General features: G+C 38.8%; 1 protein-coding gene across 21 annotated transcripts in view; it reads left to right on the plus strand.

Annotated features, from left to right (window-relative positions):
• The window catches only part of PARD3 (par-3 family cell polarity regulator), a 709,408-nt gene that overhangs the window by 303,509 nt on the left and 383,550 nt on the right, over positions 1-22,349 (plus strand). The window lies entirely within an intron of this gene.

Raw genomic sequence — 22,349 nt, forward strand, 5'->3', positions numbered from 1 at the left:
GTAGACTTTCCATGACTTGCTAACTGTAAATTAGGAAAATAATTCAAGTTAAATTATTTGGATTTTCCTTTCCATATATTTTCTCTAAATGCTAGAACAAACAGAAATAACAAAAGAGCTTTGCACTGAAACAAAACATGGCATCATTCATTACAGTCAACTCTTTTACAACCATTACTTATGTTATATGAGCGTTATCCGAAGAGCTGGGGAAGAAGAGACCTCCCTGTCAAAGTTATCCTCAGGGATCTGGGAGAGCCGTGATTAGAATACCTCCATAGGGGAGGGGGGTACGGACATAATGAGCTTTGTATGAGGAATCCTATCACCCTGGGTATTCTAGATCCAGGACACTTGCCCGAAGAGCTCTGTTAGCCATTTCTGGAAGGTATTCATCAAAGTGACATATTTTTGCTACAATTATTTATTGTTTGTAGTTGTATAATCTTGTAATTGAGTAGTTGTTAAGAGTTAGAAAATCAATTTCAATAAATGTATAAGCTTAAAAGATTATTTGGCTGGGTGAGATGGCTCATACCTGTAATCCCAGCACTTTGGGAGGCTAAGGTGGGTGGATCACTTGAGGTCACCAGTTCGAGACCAGCCTGGCCAACATGGTGAAACCCTGTCTCTATAAAAATACAAAAATTAGCCGGGTGTGGTGGTGGGTGCCTGTAATCTTAGCTACTTGGGAGGCCGAGACAGGAGAACCGCTTGAACCTAGGAGGTGGAGGTTACAGTGAGCAAAGATTGTGCCACTGCACTTCAGCCTGGGCAACAAAGTGAAACTCCATCTCAAAAAAAAAAAAAAATCATATATTTTTTAGGTACATCTATTTAGAAACACTTCAGTCTTTTTAAGTAGAAAATTTGGGTCTTATATGTGTTTACTGATTGGTAGCCTTCAGTAGATCTTTATAAACAGATGGGTAATAATATATGTTAATATAATATATAATTAGGAATAGAATATAGGTAGATAATATTTAGAATGTATAGTTTATTCTTCTAAAAACGCATCCTAATTCCCATTTTTTTGCATCGATAGCAATCTGTAGCAATTTGGCAATTTGCTTCCAGATGTTTACAAACTACTGCTGCTTCTGCTGTCCCTTGAAGGTGTATATAAGGAGAACAAGCAAAGAAGAGCAATTCAGCAGTAGAGATCTGTTAGCCCATCAGAACCCACAGGAAAAGTGTGCCATGCAGAGGTGCAGAGAACTTAAGAGGCATAGTTCAAGATAGGATTGTAAGTGATGCTCTAGAGGATTGCGTGCAGCCACAGACCAGTGCTGACTACTTCTTACAATTGCTTTCTATCATCCAGACAAGATCAGACTCAGATATAATGACAGATGTTTCCCAGGAAGCTTGGGGTGGAACAGAAGGCATAAGTTGTTTTAGCTGAATATTTTTTACATGCAAGAGATTTAGGTTTATTTATGCACATGTGCAAGAAACTAATTTGGTGAAAATCAGTTTGTTTACTACTAGGATATAATGCTTAAAAATCTTACATTGGATTTGCTTTGGGCAGTGTTTTTTCAAAAGGTGAGGCATATACCATACCGGATATACAAAATGATGTGTAGGTGGCACACGAGTTAGCCGTAGTTTATTTTTCACTAGCTCATTAAGCCTTTGACTTAGTGGATATCTGCTTGGAATGATCCTGTGTGTACAACATAGACCGCCTAAATTTGACTCATGGAAAATTTTAATTAAATGATAGTTCAGATATTCAGATACCAGAAGTTTGGAAAATAGTATCTTTATTTGAGCAATAACATGGTAATGTATATACTTAAATACAGAACATCCTGTTGTGTTATTGTTGTAGTTTTTGTACTTGTATCTTTTCTAAAGCAATATGTAGCTTTAATGTAGCTGCACCATAGAAAATATTAGAGGAAAAGTTAAATCCTTTATTATGTTGACTTACGAATTTGATTGACATAGTTCCTATCAACTTTTACCTTTTGACTCCTCTGGACTCTACAAAATTTCTAACATGTAACCACCCACATTTGGCTGGCCTTATGTGTTAAGATTTAAATGCTGTTTTCAACCCAAAATGCCTCTTTTTATTTTGTTTTTATTGAGAAAAGGAAGTTACATTTGAAGCATATGTGTTGTCTTGCAGCAACCAGTGGGAGAATATGCAAATCTTATTTTCTTGTTCTGATTTTGATATGCGAAGGTTGTTTAGATTTTCAGGTTTTGGCAGGCACTGGGTAAGTGCATGTTAAGCATCTGCTTTCCACAGGTCCATAACTATGTGAATGTAATGCATCATACATGAGTCACCTGTCTGTTAAGGTGTTTTCTCATACTGTGTCAATGACATTCATTCAGACATAGAACATGAGTTTGTCTGTGCTAGCCATGCCTTGTGCTAGGCGGCGAGTCCAGGCTTGAGTTAATAAGGCTTAGTCTTTGCTATAAGGAGCTGTAGTTAGTAGTCTAGCTATTTTTAGATGAGAAAGAAGCTAACAGTATGTAGAGATTTGCTTAATTGAAGGATAATCGACACTAATTGGGGACATGTTTGATAAAGGCTTTTAGATAAATAAATTTCTAACTTTTGCTTTAAAGAAGGAATGGTCACTTTCCTGTGTTTTCCAATAAATGAATTCACTCATCCCCTTTGTTCCATAAAGAATTGGTGGAAATTGACAAAAACATGTAGAGTATACATATTTTTTTCAATAGAAAAATGAATATGAAGTTTGGGTATTAAGATACAGCTTAGATGGTTTTCGTAGATAGAATTGTCATCTTGAGGTCTTTTTATGTTTCCGTAGAAGCTGCCATTAGTTTGGCCTTGAGCTTTTTTTGTAGAAAATATGAGAGAACTCTGATTTAGTTAAATCATTGCTCCTCAACCCAGCAGTGTTTTCTCCCCAAGTAACATTTATCAGTATCTGGTGATATTTTTGCTTGTTAATCTTAGATTTTTGGTGGGTATTACAGGATGAGATAGACGATAAATTATAATATTCTAATTCTCTCGCTCCTGGTGTCATTGAGTACCCAGGATACTTAGTACAGAAGAAAAAGTGTACAGATATAAGTTAGAAGAGAGAGAACAAAAATTGAATAATTCTCAACTTAGACAAGACATGTCATAATGAATTCCTGATATGTTTTAGTTTTTATAAAAGAAACCTGGAGGGCAGAAAAATTCCTGTGTGTGTTCACAGAAAAGTTCTGGAATCAATGGCCAGCCAGTAACTCAGCATTTCTCAAGCCACACTATGCTCTGAAAATGGCATTTTTCATTTGATGGGATCAGAGCTTCTTAGAGAAATGGCTGAAAGCGAGTCTGGACAGGAAATGTATGAGATCATCCTGGATCATCCTGTTATATCAGAAAATAGGGCAGTTATGAAAGATTACTAAGGTGGGGCAGAGGGCCTAGGAGGGGACACAAAGACAGGACAGTGGGTGCATCAATAAAGATAGTAACAGCAATACATGTACGAGTGTATTATGATAAATAAGCCATCAAGCAAGTAGAAGGCTATCAGTAGATCATCTTATTATTTGGAAACCTTATAAAAGAAAAAAGGAATAATTCATCTATTCTGAGTTTCCTTGTAGTGTGGTTTCACTGGATATCCAAATACTTCTTATGTAAGTATTACAGCTAATAAATGAAGATATAATGATAGCATTGTAATATTGCTATTCTGCAACTCCTGATGATATAATGGATCTAGGTATTGATCATTGCTTTGGTCTTAATGTCTCCCCCCAAGTTTACATGTTGGAAATATAATCCCTAGTACAACAGTGTTGGGAGGTGTGTCCTAATGGGAGGTGTCCAGGTCATAAAGTTGCTTATTATTTGGAAAACTGTTCAAGGAAAGACAAAATTACCAGCCCTGGTTGGTAATTTATAAAGGATCTCATCTCTGTTAAAAATCAAAATTTGGGTGGGCATGGTGATGTGTGACTATACTCTCTGTTGCGTGGGAAGCTGAGGCAGGAGGAATTCTTGAGCCTGGGAGATCAAGGCTACAGTGAGCTGTGATTGTCCCGTGTACACCAGACTGAGTGACAGAGGGAGACCCAGTCGTAAAGAAAAAAAGAAATTTTCTATTCCACATGTCCTTCGTATGAGTAGTATCACTGTATAACCAAATAGTAGATGGAGAGGAAATTACTTTGTATTTATGTATTAAAAATTACTTCTTAGTATAAAAAGAGTTTCGTATAAAAAGAACTTAGTATAAAAAGAGCGTGAGGTGCTGGGATCACTCTGTCACCTTCTGTCATGTGAGGACACTGCCTTCTTTCTCTCTTTCCCTTCCACCTTCCTACATGTGAGGATGCAGTAAGAACGTCCTCTCCAGATGCCAGCCCCTTGATCTTGGGCCCCAGAACTGTCAGAGAGTACATTCCAGTTCTTTCTAAATTACCAGTGTCAGATACTCTGTTAGAGCAGCACAACGTGAGCTAAGACAGTCGTCAACCACTGCTAACATTAAAAAATAATCATCAAGTAGAGAAAACCAAGCATTGTATGCTTCCTGATGAAAAAACACAACACCTCCTATGAGGTGGTCTTGACAGAAGAAATTAATCGTGGATCTGATCAAACATCGCAATCCAACTGCCTATTTACAGGAAATACAGAACCCTGAGATCCAAGTGAACATGACAGGGGATGCGATCAGCCTAGTCAAGATGGTGGGAACCTGTGTAAGACAAATGACCCAAGTTCGTCAATAAAATCAACTGCAGGGGCAGAAGGACATGGAGAGGGAATTTATATGTTAATAGAAACTTTTAAGTGATGTAACATTCAATCATAGTATCTGGATCTTATTTAAATCTTGATTTAAATGAAGCGTAATAGAAAGAATGACATTTGTATGCTGACGAATAAAACACGAATTGGGTATTTAATAGTAAGGAATTATTTAGATGCAATAAAATTAATAATATGTAAAAGAACCTTTACCTTTTAGTAGTACATAATGAACTATTTATGATTAAAATGATCTCTCTAGTATTTGCTTTTGAATCGTACAGCCTGGGGAATGGTTATGTAGAGATTCAGCATACCCATTCTGCCTACTTTTATATGTTGGTTCAAAATTGTCCTTAATAAAGGTATTTTTTTTTTAAATAAAGGGAACACGTAAGGCACTTCCTGGTAGTTCGAAGGTCTATTTAATTACTTTTCTCTTTGAACTTTTCCCCCTCATTTCATATAGCACAGAAGTTTAACCTAATCTTTTTCAGGATTGAATATTTTTTATTGGTTATCTTATTTCTTTGTCACAAACAAAATATATTAAAAATTTAAATATAGTACTTTGTGATTATTATTAGTATATAATTGACCAAAATAGCACAAATATACAAGTATGTAACATGTTTTGCTTTTTAATGTGGAAATAAGTGAAGACTATCCAAATGAGAATAGGTGACGGCTATTTGTTCAGAGCTTGCTGTAGTAAGGGGTCAGCTATCATGGTCTGCCTTTTGCAGAGTCTTCCAGGCAGGCTGAGGCGTGGGAATACTTTCGCGTGAAGAAAAGGGAAGGCTTGCGTGTGCTCTGACTGGAAGCTGCTGGCGTGAGGTAGCCGCAAGTGGGCTACCTGGAAGAGGGGAATATATGATGCGATTGTTTAGAGTTTCATATTTGGCTTTCTCTGGTTGTTCCTGCAAAACAATAGAGAAAATTAGGGAGTAAATGGAGTTTCGTTACATCCAATATTACTCCATTCTTCTAACTCCCTCCGAGCTAAATGCTAAACACCAATTAGTGATCCTTTATCAGAAATTATTTTTACAGATATATCAATGAGCTGAAAGCTGGCCTATGATATCCTTCTTTTTTTGTTGAAAGGAGAGATCTAGAAACTAGTTGAGTGGCAGAAGCGTTTGTTATCCAGAGGCATTTATGTTCTCAACCTCAAGGCTGCCGTATTAAACTGTGCTGTGTCAACCTGAAGTTCTTATGCACAGTTGTACATTGTATCACTTGTAAGATCAGAAGAGGTGATGCTTATTTTTCTTTTGTCAGTTTTTCAGTGCATGTGTTTGTTGTTTGTTTTTTAAATTTTGCAAAGCAGAAGAGCTATTCAGGACACCGTCATGACTTCCTGGACTCTGGGCACTTTGGCCATCGTGGGCTGCTCTCACCATAATAATATCAGTAATAAAATTATATTTCATATAACTTTGAATGCTTCAATAGTGTACTTTTTTCATTTTATGCAATATTCAATTGATTTTCATGGTTCCTAAGAGTATCGTTTTCTTCTGATGTGAGAAAAAAGTCAAAACATTTTCTCTGACTCTAAAAATTTCTTCTTCTCTTTTGACTTCAAAGGAAAATAAAACACTATCCTAGGCTTCTAGACTTACTGTGGCCCTGGGCACTGCCTCGTGGATGTGTTGGCTTTGGGTCGTTGACCATGGAGAATGGGTAGGAAGAAACCACATTACACCTTGACCCCTTGTTTTCAGGCTCCTAGAACCTTCTTAGGGAGTGCTGCATACTGAACATGAAGAGCTTGACATGGAATACGTTAAAAGGTATCTCTCGGAAGGTCTTTGCTTGCTCCCAGGCAGATACATGTTCTGCTCTAAAGGAAACTGGTGACCAGATATTCTGTATAACTCTTGTTTTTTCCCCCCCACCCAGATTTTGATAAATTTGAGTGCATATTCTACTTTGTGGGAGTATATTCCGCTTTATGCGTTCAACATGAGCTTGTTATGCAGATACTCCTTTGTAATATAGAGTGTTTACATTTCAGAAGCAGTACAGGCAAGAGAGTCACATCATCTTGGGCAGGGGGCAAGGTTAGTAGGTGATTACACTGGCCACCTCTCTGACTACCTGCCTCGGGATGTTTTGTATAGTAATGAGATAACGTTCACAGTTCTGATGTAGCCCGTGGCGCAGGAGAAGCACTACACTAACAGATGGTTGTGGAATGCTGTGGGTGATCAGGCCCCTGAGTGCAGATCCACTGCTTGGGGATGTATGAAGGGATTGAGATGTCACTCAGCCCAAGTAGGACATGCATTCTGGTGTGGGACACTACTGGCCCCTTAGGTAGATGGAGTAGAACTTTTACAGAGTCAAATTGGAACCATATCTGTGATATACATTCAACTGTCTTTATTTTCAATATTAACAAATCAGACTTAGAGAGACCTAAAACTTTCAGGGGCAGATCATTGCAGTGCAGATCATTGAGCCCAAGGCTGGTATTTTTTTGTATCTAACTTTTTCACTCTATGATTTTTTTTCGTCTTCAATTCCCAAGGACTTATTGTAGGAGTCAGCTATTTGAGGGTAGCTCAGGTTTAGAACCATGGCAGGATTCCTTTTTACCTCAGAATTCAAATTTTTAAATGTCTCTTCTGGAAGATCTACACTAAAGAAGGAAGTGTGCTTTGAAAATGATATAAGCCCAAGGGATAGTGAGACTTCTGGAAATAGCATTGTTTTAAAAATTTGGGGAAACAGCTGGGCGTGGTGGCTCACTCCTGTAATCCCAGCACTTTGGGAGGCTGAGGAGGGTGGATCACAAGGTCAAGACATTGAGACCATCCTGGCCAACATGGTAAAACCTTGTCCTCTACTAAAAATACAAACATTAGCTGGGCATGGTGGTGTGTGCCTGTAGTCCCAGCTACTCGGGAGGCTGAGGCAGGAGACTTGCTTGAACCCGGGAGGCGGAGGTTGCAGTGAGCTGAGATTGCGCCACTGCACTCCAGCCTGGCGCCTGGTGACAGAGCAAGACTCTCTCAAAAAAACAAATTGGGGGAAAGAAAGTATCTGATTTATTATATTTCTTTCTTTTTGTTTTGTTTCCTTTTAAGTCTTTTGTCATTTTTAACCTTTTATAATTTTTATCCATTACTTGGGAAATTTTTCCGAAATGGTGTTATTTAATTAACTGATAAGATTTTGCTATCTTCCTAACGTATAGATCTTAAAGAAATATCAATAGTTGTTATAGAATTGTAGCCTAAGTTAGTGTCCCCTCTTGCTTCTTGATTTCTTAGTTTTTTTTTCTTACCAAGAATATGCAGATTGATTTTTGTCTTTCTAGAATATCCAAGACCTTTGGTGTAGAGATCTATGCTCTTAATATTAGCTGGCACCAGAGTACTATTTTCTGGATCTGATTTAAATACATATTGCAAATAGAAATAATATTCCTATTGTATTTCCTTTTAACTTGTGAAGTGGAGCATGGCATACAAATGGTATTCTCAGTATTTCAAATAATTACCTTCTTACTGTGCAAGTTCTATTCAGCATATAAAACCCATCCAGTTTTGTTGTAGATGCAATCTGATTATTACATGTTGACAAGGTCATATATCTATTAATTGGATTGGAGATGGGATACAAAATTGCTGTAATTATTGTAATTTTCTAGCTAATTGCGGGGTTGGTGGTGAATATTTTACTTCTGCAAAATGAAAAACAGTATACATCAGAAGTTGTTTTATGGGGTTTCAGACATTTTGTTTTATATCTTTGGTGCTTTTTGCCCACAAAGCATCTCTCTCTCTCTCTCTCTCTCTCTCTCTCTGTGTGTGTGTGTGTGTGTGTGTGTGTGTGTGTGTGTGTGTGTGTGTGTTTCTAATCGATCTGAATGTCACAGTGCTCATTGGCAGAATCAGGCAGGCAGAGAGCTGAGTAGTACTCTCAGCTACCTCTTTGTTTCTGTTGCCGTGTTACCTCTATTGTTTATTTATCAATTGGAGTACACTTCTTTTCGACCTGCAATGAAGGTTGGCGGGGCCAGAGCCTGTTGGAAGAGGATTCTCTGCTCTCTTGTCACCTGTGCCTCACTCAGAAATACTGTCTAAAATGAGCACTTAAGAAATTAAGTTCATTTGGTTTTTGTGTTCTTTTTTGTATTAAAAAATTAAGTAAATGATTGGTCAGCTCACTTTAGTATTTGTAATACAGGGCTTACTTTGCAAATTCTCCTGCAGTGTAGGTTAGAAAACTGGGAGCTGTATTGGCATTTAAAAATACTGGTGCATACACAGCATGTGTTTGGAGGGCTGCAGATGAGGGACACTGTGCTACTTCGGGAGTGCTGGAAGCTCACTGCAGAAGATGGTAAAAGCAGGCTGATGTGTATTCCCTGCTGAAAGATAAGCTGGAGGCGCAGGTGAAAATTGCCAAACCTAATGAGCAATTTGGCAGATAAGACAGGCTGTCAGGCTGCGGCAGTGCAGCAGCAGGCGCGCTGTGAACCAAGTTGTGTGTTCCAGAGAACTACATTAAATACCATAAAGAAAATCTTCTTTTTCACTGATATTTGCAATCACAATGAAATGTCTTTTATCCTTCATGTTTCCAATTAAAATAAATGGCCATTAACATATGTGATTTTCATTGTAAAATTATTTCTAAGTTTGCCTGTGGACACTTTTTCAACCATAAAACATGAACAAGATATATTTTCTTCACATAAGGACCTAAGTAGTATTAGGTTTTCTAACACACTAATAACATGAGTGATCACTTGTTCTGGTGGACTGAAACGTTTCATCTGTGGTCTTGTCACTGGAGCAGTCTTAGGTAACATTACAGTCTTTTCAGTGTACCGTGTCATTTATATCTGCTTGCTTTACCCAGGAATTCTTTCCTCCCATTGGGCACATGAAAATTTAGACATGTGCCTGGCTTCTCCCCATTGGGGCCATCAATATATTGTATAGGAGACATTTGGAAAAGATTTTTGGAAATCTGTTGGGTATAACAGCTGCTTAGGAAACTTCCCACCTCACCTCTCTGATGTTTGCCATTTGGAAATTGAGGCTCAATGATGTAAAATGATAGCATATTCTGTGCTCATGGTATAACTGAAGCTCAGGTCTGCAAATTCAAGACAAGCAGAGGTATTGCTGTAAGTGTATGAGCACTTATTATTCCTCAAGATCTGTGGCAGGCATTACCAAACAGCTGACTTGGGTGGGGCCCAAGCATCTTTGCAGTTCCTATCTGTCATGTCATCAGTATTTTTCTTTTCCTTTTTGATGGAGCCTCCCTCTGTTGCCCAGGCTGGAGTGCAGTGGCGCCATCTTGGCTTACTGCAATTTCCACCTCCTGGTTTCAAGTGATTCTCCCGCCTCAGCCTCTTGAGTAGCTGGGATTACAGGTGCCTGCCACAATTCTCGACAAATTTTCGTATTTTTAGTAGTGATGGAGTTTCACGATGTTGGCCAGGGTGGTCTCAAACTCCTGACCTCAAGTGATCTGCCTGCCTCGGCCTCCCAAAATGCTGGGATTACAAGTGTGAGCCACCACACACAGCCTGCCATTAGTATTTCTAAGTTGTCTTTAAGCAGAATAAACATTTGGCCCATGTATTTAATTGCGTCTCTGTGAAGCCCTGAAGTTAAAAATCTTCACAGGTATGTAATACAATATTTTACACTTAGAATAGTAACTGCCACAGTCCATTGGCCGGGGAAGTAGTATTTTTTAGAGATACTCTGCCCCATGTCATCAGATGTAGACATCGGCCTGGCATTCATCTGGCAAGACTTGCCTGTTGGGGGTTCACAGGGCTGCCTGTGGGGTGTCCACGGAGCCTTGACATGTGGCCTATTAGGATGGGGTGAGTCACAGATTCCACCAGAATTTGCCTTTGAAATTAGACCCAAACCATGTGCTACCCGACCCCCTGTACACAAAGCTCTCCGTATTATTCAAAACGTGCTGAAATCTTAGGGAAGAACAGGTTTACACATTCATCTTTTCCACCCAAAAGATTTCCCCACTGCCCAGTTCTGCCCTCTTCACTTCTTTTTGCCCTTGACTATTTGGCTTGACCCTGAGGTCTTGCCTGGTACTCTTGCCTTTGCATGGGAATAAGCCTTATTTGCCTAATGATGTTACCTGTTCATCTGAAGCAGAAATAGTTACTTACACGTGAAAATTTGTAATGGGACTGTAGCTGTGAAAATGCCAAGAAAGCACATTTAAATCAAAGCAAGAAATCCCATTTCCAAATGGTAGTAAGACGTGTGTTACACGGAGAAAATAATTGCATGAAAATGTTTGTTTCAGTAGCTAAGATTAGACTGTACATTGGTCAATAGCGTTCTTTTTTTGTTTTTACCTTCCAATCCATCCAGGTATTTGGGTTCTTTTTTCTGTTGGTGCCTGTCACACAGAGACCCATATTGTGGATTATTTTGTCAGCATGAAAGCCTGGCAGATACATTCCTTTCTCTCTTCTTGCTGCACTTGATATAGATCTCTTCTTTTCTTCTTGAGAATACGTTTCCTTATGTATTTGTTTGTTACTTTTAATGTCAGCAATGTCTTTGTGTCCCCAGTTCTGCTTGCTCCTGTCTGGCTCCTGTACCCAGCTGGAGAGGTGCCTCATATCTCAGAATCACTCCCAACCAGTGAAGGATGGAGAGGAAGCTGCCTACAAGCCAGCAAGATGCTAATAAGTGTGCCTCTGAGATTCTCACCTCTAACTTTTGCATGGAATGGAAAGCTAGTAGTCCCTGTCTGGGCTACATTTTAAAGGAAAAAAAGCAGTCTAAATCAGTTTATTATTCATGGTATTGTTCTGTGTTTATTTAAATTGATTGGTAAATTAGTAACTTACAAACTGTTATTTGTCAATTTATTGCCTATATATCAGCAAATTTTTTTTTTTTTTAAAATAATCTTGAGGCCGAGCACATTGGCTCAGCCAGTAATCCCAGCACTCTGGGAGCCAGAGTGGGGAGGATTGCTTGAGGCCAGACCAGCATGGGCACCATAGTAAGATCCTATCTCTACAAAAAGAATAAAAATTAAAAATATCTGTACTTGGTGGCTCACACGTGTAGTCTCAGCTACTCAGGAGGCCGAGGCAAGTGAATAGCTTGGACCAAGGAGTTCAGGCTGTAGTAAGCTTTGATCACACCACTGTATTCTAGCCTAGATGGCAGAGTGAGACCCCATCTCTTAAAAGAAAATAAAAAAGAATCTGGGGGATCCAGTATGTGCACAGCATGGCTTGTGATTAGGAAGTGCAAGCTCATTTTTATAAAAATCTCTCCATGTCTCAGAACTGATGCCTGCTTTAACTGTTTTTCTCTCTGGCATTTGAAAGCAGTTAACCGTATGTAAAATGAATGATTTTCAGAACTCCATAAAAGGAGCATTGTGATACCATCTACTCTTTTTTCCTGTTGTTCTCAAATCCAAACCATCTACCTGTTTATTCTTGTGTACTGGCACACTATGTATTTCCAGCAAAGAATGCCTTTCTACCTAGGTTCTCTCTAAAACGTGTAGAAAGTTTTCTGCACCCTAAATTTTCTACCCTAGGGATCGAAAGCCACTCTAAATAGCTTTCTCGCTCTTCCTCACAGAGGAGAGGGTGAATATCAATAGTAACCATCACAGCAGCCTTTTGTCCCTTCTGCAGTTGTGTTTCTACCACATCACACAAAGCCTCTTTTCTTGTCTTTTAGTAGTACTCTGGTAGTAATTTTTTAAAAAAAGGTATATAACGTCTGTATCTACAAATACATATATATGCATGCGCAGCTGATATTTAGTGAGTTTATATATGGAAGAACTATACAGTACAGCATGTACTGTAAGACACATAAATTATTTTTTAAAGATGGATCACATAATTAAGATGGGAAATTACAGTTATATCAGTCAGGGATGCCTCAGCCCAACTGTACCATGGAAAACGTGTAAGCAAAGGGCATTTTAGTGAACTGCTGGGGTACTCAACCCATCATCACATTTAATTAAAATGTCAGTTTGAGCCATGGCTGATTCATTGGTTAATTTGTTATTTAAAACAGCCTGAGAAGTATTTATTTTAAATACAGAATTTGTGTTAATGAATTGGAAAAGAATATTGTATTGCCTGGCAGAGATGTTATAGCCTAACGATTTGTGGCTTAGAACAAGTAAAACCAGCTGGTGATCAGTTTGTCTAAGTAGTACATGATTATCTACTAATATTTGATAATAGCCAATTTTTTTTTTTTTTTAGTAAGCAGAGTAAGGCAGTTGGGAGTGGGAGGCAGAAACAAGGACGCTGATGCATCAGAAATCATAGAACAAAACTGCATTGGGTTCTGAGTATGGGTCTGTGATCCTTGTTTCAGTTGGATCCCTTATAAGGAGGGAGAGGAAAGACAAGTGCGCAGCGATATACATGGGCCTGTGTCTGTGCTTCCGCCAGAAGAGAAGCCACCAGCTCTGCCTTCCTCACTTCTCCCCCTTGTCCAAGATTTGCCCTTGTCTTTCTTCAAAAGTGGGAAATTAATTTAATCAAAGTTTTTTTTTTGCCACGTTGCCCATGCTTAAGCAATCCCGTCTCTGAGCCTCCTGAATAACTGGGACTATAGGCAGCCACCAGCACACCTAGCCAAATCTAATGTCTAGTTTATTTTCTCCAATTTTGAAGAGCAAGGTATATATAGTTCTGCATGTGTGTGTGTGTGTCTGTATATCGCTAAAGACACAGACACACATGCACAGAGTATTAGTCTATCCTTGCTATAGCAAATCATCACCATGTTAGGGCTTAAGAGTTTGTTACAGTCCTGCCTGTCAGCGTTTGGTGTGGATCTCAGTGGGCTGAAGTCCAGGGTTGGCAGTGCTGCCTTCCTGTGGGAGGCTCTATATGAGAATCAATCTACTTGCTTTCTCCAGATCCTGGAGTCCACTTGACTTCCTTGGCGTGTGGTCCTTCCTCCATCTCTACCTGTGGACCCTTCTCTGTGGTTACAGCTCTCTGACTGACTCTTTCCTTCCGACCTTCTCTTCCACATTTAAGACTCATGTGGTAACATAGTCCTGAATTGAGTGACACCCCAGGATCATCCAAATGAGCCCACTGTCTTCTTCCATTCAGGCTACTTCCCCAGAATAACTCAGACTGGGTGGCTTACAAACAACCAAACCTCGTTTCTCATGCCCTGCAGGCTGGGAGTGCAAGATGAAGGTGCCAACAGTTTTGGTGTCTGGTGAAGGCTTGACCTCCCATAGATCTTTACTTCTCACTATATCCTTACCTGGTGGGAGGAGCAGACAAGCTCCCTTGGGCCATTTTATTAAGAGCACTAATCCAAGTCATGAGGGCGCTTCTTCCCACAAGACCCCACATCCTATACCATCACCTTGGGGGTTAGGATTTCCACAGCTGAGTTTCGGTAGACATAACATTCATTCCATACCACTAGGGCAATGTCCTGATGTCAGGTCTTTACCTTAATCACATGTATGATGTAAGGTAACATGGGAGGCTCTAGGGATTCAGATGTAGACATCCATCTTTTTTGGGGGGGAGGGGGCATTATTTTGCCTGCCACATTTTACGTATATTTAAATATTTACAGTAGTGTGAAAATAATGCACTTTACAAATGCATCATCTTCCAGGATAATATGAAATGAGCATCTGACCCAGCGACATTAATGGGCTGGTCAGTTTAAGTATTTTGTGAAGGAAGGTAATGAACAGTAATGATCTACTGAGTATATTGGCCCATTCTTACCTTGCTATAAAGAAATACCTGAGACTGGGGCAACTTTCATAGGCTCACCCTTCTTCGGGCTTTCTAGGAAGCATGGCACTGGCATCTGCTTGGCATACAGGGAACCCTTCAGAAGCTTACAATCACGGCGAAAGTTGAAGGGGGAGCACACACATCGCATGGCGAATGCAGGAGCCAGTGGGGCAGAGTGGGGTGCCACACACACACTTTTAAATGATCAGATATCCTGAGAACTCACTGTCATGAAGACAGTACCAGACCATGAAGGATCCGCCCCCAGGATTCAGACACCTCCCACCAGGCCTCACAATGCAGCATGATAAAAGACTATTCATATGTTATAAATATGAAATTTCAACAGATCCACGTTCAAATGTGTACTTCATATTTTGGTTAGCATATTCCTTTAATGGGAATTTTTTTTACAGTGAGGAAATATTTCATGATATTTTCCACTGGACCCAATTTAAACAATCTGTTTCAATTTCTATACATTCTCCAAGATTGTAATTTTATGCGGAAACCTCACAAATAACTTTTTGTATCTGTATCCTTACCTGGTATATGCTTGAGTGTCCAGTGAAATATTCTGCCATCCATCATGGAAAATTGACACACTCTTGATCAGGAAACATAGCTACTGAAAGCACATCTGAAATGATAACTCTTTGCTGTTTAGTTTATCATTCATTGTCACATCCTCTTTATTATCCAAGTATTCCAGATTGCGGCATTTTCTTAAGATGTTAGAACAAGGCTTTATTGCTTAAGAGGATGATTTAGCTATAATTGTGTAGTTATATTATTTCTTGCAAACTTTAAAGAAAAGGAACATGTACTTTATTGACAATGAAAATAGTGATATGTGTGTTACACTTTCTTATGCAAGAGTCAGGGCAGTTACTTCAGTACTGTTCTAAATGTCTAAAAAAGGTAGGAGTGTGTGTGAGTGCAATGACTCATTACCTTTCTATTTCTACGTTCACACCTAAGTGAATATCGCAATTTATTGGCTGAAAATTGAGTATTGATATAGGCATTTTAATTTTTGTTTATTTGAGTCCTGCTCTTTTGCTCAGGCTGAAGCGCAGTGGTGCGATTTCAGCTCACTGCAACCTCCACGTTCTCGGTTCAAGCAGTTGTTGTGTCTCAGTCTCTCAGGTAGCTGGGATTATAGGCATGTGCCCCCACACATGGATAATTTTTTAATTTTTAGTAGAGACAGCGTTTCTCCCTGTTGGCCAGGCTGCTCTCAAACTCACAATCCTCCTGTCTTGACCTCCCAGAGCGCTGGGCTTACAGGTGTGAGCCACACTGTGCCCAAGTGATAGTCATCTTTTTACTTCAAATGTTCATAGCAAGAATAAATGGCATGTGTGAAATGAGAATGATGTATCTAAAACTCACAGGGCAGTGACTAATATATCTTAAAGAAATGAAATGTTATATTCTGTGGATTATTTTCTAGGTTTATTTTAATAAACTCTGAAATGAATACCTACATACCACACTTGTTCGTCTCCCCCAGTCAGACTTTTAAAGGAATTACTAATCAAATGAAGCTGAGAAATACTGAAGTGTCTCTATTTACATCTGACTGTTTCTTACAATTTGCTGTCAGTAGTGTGGGTTTCAAGCTTCTCAATTCTATGCTACTCGTATTTGAAATTTTTGGTTCTTTCTGCGTACTCACCTACAATCTTATTGATAAATATAATCTTTTTGAACATCTTATAGTAATATACCATATGGACATCAAAATAATATAAAAAGTTATTTGAGGGAGTTAGGAGAGAAAAAAAAAAGCAGCTCTTTACATTTCTTCATCAGTGTTTTTGTATATCGCTTCATTACCCCCTGAATTATTTTCCAAGATCTAAGTATGTGTGGGTAAAATGCAACTGCTTTACATTTGTAACTTGATTGTAATTAAATGTGCTTCACCTTTTTTGAAGATGGAAGAAATCACTACAATAGTATTTGTTACTTCTTTTCATAGTCAAAGGACATCTAAGTAAATGGAGTTGAGGCCATACCTTGACCCACTAATCATGTTGTTAAATTTCATGTGGCTTTGTAGCTCATTTAACTTGTGAAGAACAGCATTTTAGGAGGCTTGATTTAGCAATTCCTTTCAATAAAACCATACCTCTTCTGAATGAGTGTTGTATAAAGTCAGCACAAGCTGTTCTAAAGGGATTTATTACATTGTAGTGCAGAAAATATTATAGAAATTATTATGGTGACGATGTAACTTTAGTCACTTTCCTTTTAAAAAATATAACCTTAATTGTGGGGAAAAGCTCTCACTGTCATTCCTCATTATCACTTGGGGATTGGTTCCAGGAACTCCTATAGATACCAAAATCTGAAGATGCTCACTTTCTTTTTTAAAGTTGTGTAATAGTTTGCATATAACCTGCACATGTTTTCTTGTACACATTAAATCATCTCTAGATTACTTGTAAGGCCTAACACAATGTAAATGCTATATAAATAGTTGTTGTACTATACTGTTTTTATTTGCATTATTTTAAATGTTTGCATTATTTGTTATTTTTATTTTCTTTTTCAAGTGTTTTCATTCTGTTGAGATTCAATTTGTGAATTCAATTTGAATCCATGGATGTGGAACAACAGATAAGACCAATGGTACTTAGTATCCCTACATTGTATATTTTTCACTTGTCTTTATAATCTTCTGCATTTCTGGATCACATGTATTTTGTTAAATTTTTTATTACAGAAAAATTCAAACATACAGCTCAGCTATCAGCTCTAACAATTATTAATTTATGGTGAATCTTGCTGCATCTGTACTCCTACAAACTCATCCAAACAGGATTATTTTGAAGTAAATTCCAGACCTCATGTCATTTCTTCTGAAAATGTTTTAGTATACATTTTCAAAACATGAAATGTTAAAAATAGTACTGTTTAATAACAAAAAATACTTATGCTATATATAACAGTGTTATTAAAATTTCTGATTGTTTTTATAAATGTGGCTTTATATTTGGCTTGTTTCAAGTCCACACAGAATCCACACCTTACATTTGATTGACATGTCTCAGGATTCCTTTAGTCTGTAGGTTGTTCCTCCTGCCTGACCCCTGTGCATCTGTTTTAATTTCTTCACTGAAATTGGGCTTGTTTTCTCCTGAGGCTTCCTCCTGTCTTGACTTCACTGAATCCATTTCTGTGTTATCTACCATGTTCTATAACCTCTGTGTTTCTTCTAAAGTGATGGTTGGATGTAGACTCTTAATATAACTCTGTTTTGAATTTTTTAATAATATTATCTCCAGGTATTATTGTATGGTTCCATCAGCAGCTACATGGAAAATGTGATTGTTCATCATTTTATGAGCAGCCATTGGTAATTGTTACCTGGATCTTCTATTTATGTACCTGTTACTACTCTAATTTCTTTGTTTTATTAGGGGACTATTTCTATAAACAGAAGCTTTTCCTTGTCAGCTATTCTTGCCAGTTACTCTGAGGTATATAGTTTATACAGAAAATGTAGGCCAAATGCTTAGTTTCATCTCCTTCTTTATCAGTTTTTGTTGCTGTTGTTTTTCCCTTTTTGAGACAAGGCCTTACCCTGTCCCCCTGGCTGGAGTGCAGTGACACAGTCATGGCTCACTGTAGCCTCGACCTCCTGGGCTCAATAATCCTCCCACCTTAACCTCCCAAGTAGCTGGAACTACAGGCATACACCACCATGCCCAGCTAATTTTTGTATTTTTGTAGAGACAGCATTTTGCCATGTTGTCCAGGCTGGTCTCAAACTCTTGAGCTCAGTGATCCACCCACCTCAGCCTCCCAAAGTGCTGAAATTATGGGCGTGAGCCACCATGGCTGGCCTCTTCCTTTATTGGTTTTCAGAAAAAACAAGTTGGTTTTCTAGGGCCACATAATCCTGGTTTATGTTTACTTTCTCATTTTTCCTTTTTAGAAGATGTCGTAAGAACTCACAAACATCAACATAGTTTTTATTGCAGCCGATTGCATTCTTCTTCTTACTGATACTCCAGTTGCCCCCCATTTGAATAGCCAGACCCCTCTAAGCTGTTTCCTGAGAGCTGTTGGTAGCAGCATCCTTCCTTTCTGCTGTCTCATGCTCTTCTAATGTGTTTTCTGCCCATACCTGGAATCAGTCATTTCTCCAAGTAGCCTTGCCTCTATTAATGGGAAAGGCTATTCAGAGACCACTATTTGGAATCGTTGCTTTTATTTTGCATATGCTTGAAAGTAAGTTCACATCAAGAGCACCCTGGCTCTAAATTCAGTTTTCACAGCAATGTCTGAAAATGTAGTGAGCCTATCCTTGATTATCCGAGTGATCAATCTTCCCGAGGGTACCAATAAACATAGGTTCTCCTTGCCAATTCAGATTTTCCTTCATTTAGACTCTGGTGACGTTTTCTGCGGGCACTGTGGCTGTGTGTTGGATGAAGTCTTGCTTGGCAGGTGTCAGAATCATTGATGGGCAGACCTGCTTGTCTGTGGTAGGGTGCCAGAACACAGTGACCACTATGCTCATTTTGAATTGTCGGTTTTGGTTTGTGTTTGCTTTTTTTGTTTTTGAGTGCAAATAGTGAGGAAGCAATGGCATCTCAATGAGTTTAATGCTCTCTATTTGCCCCCAGTGAAATTGAGTGCCAGGAAAATGGTCTCAACCATTGTGATGTCTTCAGTAAGCTAAGTTTTGAAGAGGTTTTTCCTAGTGTGGAATGTCTGAGCATGAGCTTGGTCTTCCCTGAGAGTGGAATCGGCTCCAAGTCTGCAGACCTTACCGAGTTCTGTTGCCAGTGTATCCTACATTTCATCTCCCAAAGCTGGCTTCATCAGTGTTCTGTGAAGTGTGCTGTAGAACCACTGTGGCATGGAAAAGGAAAATCGGGGCCTTTGATCAGCATGGGAATTAGGGGAACAGCAATTGTTCAAAAAGAATAAACATATATCTGTATTTTATTGTCTCATGTTTTAAAATTTCCTATTCTTTGTATATGTTTAATAATGTTTATATTAGTGGAACTGAGCATTTAAGGGATCATTAAATAAGCTGTATGCTCAGAAAGATTTCGCTCACAGGGCTATATTATCAGGAAAGTTTGGAGTCATTGGATCTGCTTTCTGGTCACTTTTTCTACATCTTTTCTTGGGCAGTCTTTTGACCCATTCTCCAGTTTAGTCAACTTTGATCATTTATAATGCATATCTCTCTTCCTTCTACCCCCATGCTTAAACATCTTCAGTAGCTTCCCAGAACAGTTAAGGATCCTATTATGTTTTGTCCAAGTGTGCAAGAATTGTTTTGTGTCTTTGCAGCCTTTTCTCTTCTACCTCATGACTAGCACTCTGGGCCTCTGACTTTCTTGGATGATTCTTCTTCCTGCCTAATTCCAGGCACTCTATTTTCCCCTTGCCTGGTAAAACTTCTCTTTGGTGTCCTCCTATCTAGCCTTGACTCATGCCATAGGAATCTGCTCAAGTAACAGTTTCTCCAGCAGGTGCTTCTGAATTCCGTAGACTTGCTACATAGTCCTGTAGCGCCTTGTATTTTTGGTGACTACTGGAGAGTAGGGAATTTGTGTGGGTTCTCTAGATCCGTTGGTATGTTGGTAAATGTTTAATATCTGACTCTCTGAAAACCACAAAAACCTGGCTCTGTCACATTTTCCCATTTCCATAGTGTAAATATGAGTATCATGACCAGATTCAAGCCACCAAATTGATGTCACTGAGTGTTGAGTTGGGATGAGATGTATGATAGCAAACCGTAATATGGTATTTCCATAACAGATGGAGAAGATGCCTCATGTATGTAGACACTAATAAAATATAGTAAAATAATTATAACATGAAGAGTTTTGAGTATTATCTTTGTTTTAATATAATTTAGTTGGAAGTTTATGTACTATAACTTTTTTATTTTTTTGAGACAGAGTTTTGATTTTGTTGCCCAGGCTAGAAGGCAATGGCATGATCTCAGCTTGCTGCAACTTCCGCCTCCCAGGTTCAAGCGAGTTTGCTGCCTCAGCCTCCTGAGTACCTGGGTTTACGGGTGCCTGTCACCATACCCAGCTAATTCTTTGTATTTTTAGTAGAGATGGGGTTTCACAAGGTTGGCCAGACTGGTCTGGAATTCAGGTGATCTGCCTGCCCTGGCCTCCCAAAGTGTTGAGATTACAGGCATGAGCCACCGTGCCTGGCCTGTACTATAATTTTTAATAATAACTTTATTTAACTGTCAACTCTCAAAAGTTCCTGAAAATTTAATAATTCTCTCTCATACAATGATATAAGCCAGGAGTAGAGATCCCTGTGTCACACACAGACAGGTCACATTGTTTGAATTGATTGAAGACATTGGAATAAGGTAATGTATGCATGTGCTGCCATTTCTTGGCATTTACTTTGCTTATACGTTATCAACTTATTCTCTTATAACTTGCATGTCCTGCATTTTACTAGCTTTCATACGAGAAGAAGTATGTATCACAAAGGGAAACGTGCAAATGCAGCCAGATACTCAAGGCCACTCCAGTAGAGCAACTGATTCACTAAGGCCTTGTCATTGATATAATGAAGTCCACTGGCAGGTGGCTGACTTGGAAAAATGAATGACAATACGTTACTTGTGCTTTGTTGGATATGCAAGTTAGACAGAAAAAATGGTAAATACTTTCTTTCTTGGAATTCCCATTTTGCTATTCCTTCCCTCATTTACCAATCATTGATAGGCAAATTATCAGAAAAACGCCTCAGTGATAATTGCCTGCAGCTACTAAATTGGTAGTTTTGACTGAATTACTTAATCAATTCAACCTAAGTTTCTAAATTGACTAAGGGTTTGACTGAAAAGATTCTTTGGAAGAAAATAGAGATGATTTCACAAGATTATAGTGACATATTGTATGAAAGTATAGATTAAGGGCATCCAACACATTTCTGTTAATCCAAGTAAATGTTCCTGACAAGGATATAAGAGTAAATGCCATCAGGGTCATAAAAGCTTGTGCAAAATTTAGACGTTTTAATAGCCATGTAGTAGGACATTTCAGATATTATTTTCTAAAGGTTAACTGTCAATATTTAGTTCCTATAAAGAAAAAGCTTTAAAATGCCTTAGAATATAGTATTTATTTTGGAAGCAGTCTTTCTAGACAGAGCAACCTTTCTGTATTTCATTTCTAAAAATCAAAAGCTGTTAGGGCCAGAAAAGTTTTTAAGATAGAATATAAGCTTGTAAGCCCCACCTTTTTTTTTTTTTTTTTTTTGAGATGGAGTTTCACTTGTGTCATCCAGAGTGGAGTGTAGTGGCGTGATCTCGGCTCGCTGCAACTTCTGCCTACCGGGTTCAAGCGATTCTCCTGCCTCAGCCTCCCGAGTAGCAGGGGTTACAGGCGCCCGCTACCACATCCAGCTAATTTATTGCATTTTTAGTAGAGATAGGGTTTCACTATGTAGACCAGGCTGGTCTCGAACTCTTGACCTCAAGTGATCCACCCACCTCGGCCTCCCAAAGTGCTGGGATTACAGGTGTGAGCCACCGTGACCGGCACCCTTTTTGTTATGGAAGAGAAAACTAGAGCCGCACATGAATATGGACAGCCTTGTTCTGTATGAATCTGTGTTTTGAAGTATGTGGTTTATCATGTGAACTAAGAGCTGAGCAGGTACAAGCCTGTCTGTGCAGCAGATGATCTTCAGCCAGATGCTTCATCTTATGATAGCCCGTCATCCTGGATGACTCTTCTTTTTATGTTGAGGCAGTGTATGGTAATATTTGCAGAGAAAACTAAG

Source organism: Cebus imitator, unplaced genomic scaffold (genome assembly GCF_001604975.1).
Source record: "Cebus imitator isolate Cc_AM_T3 unplaced genomic scaffold, Cebus_imitator-1.0 Scaffold92, whole genome shotgun sequence".
Classification (NCBI taxonomy): domain Eukaryota; kingdom Metazoa; phylum Chordata; class Mammalia; order Primates; family Cebidae; genus Cebus; species Cebus imitator.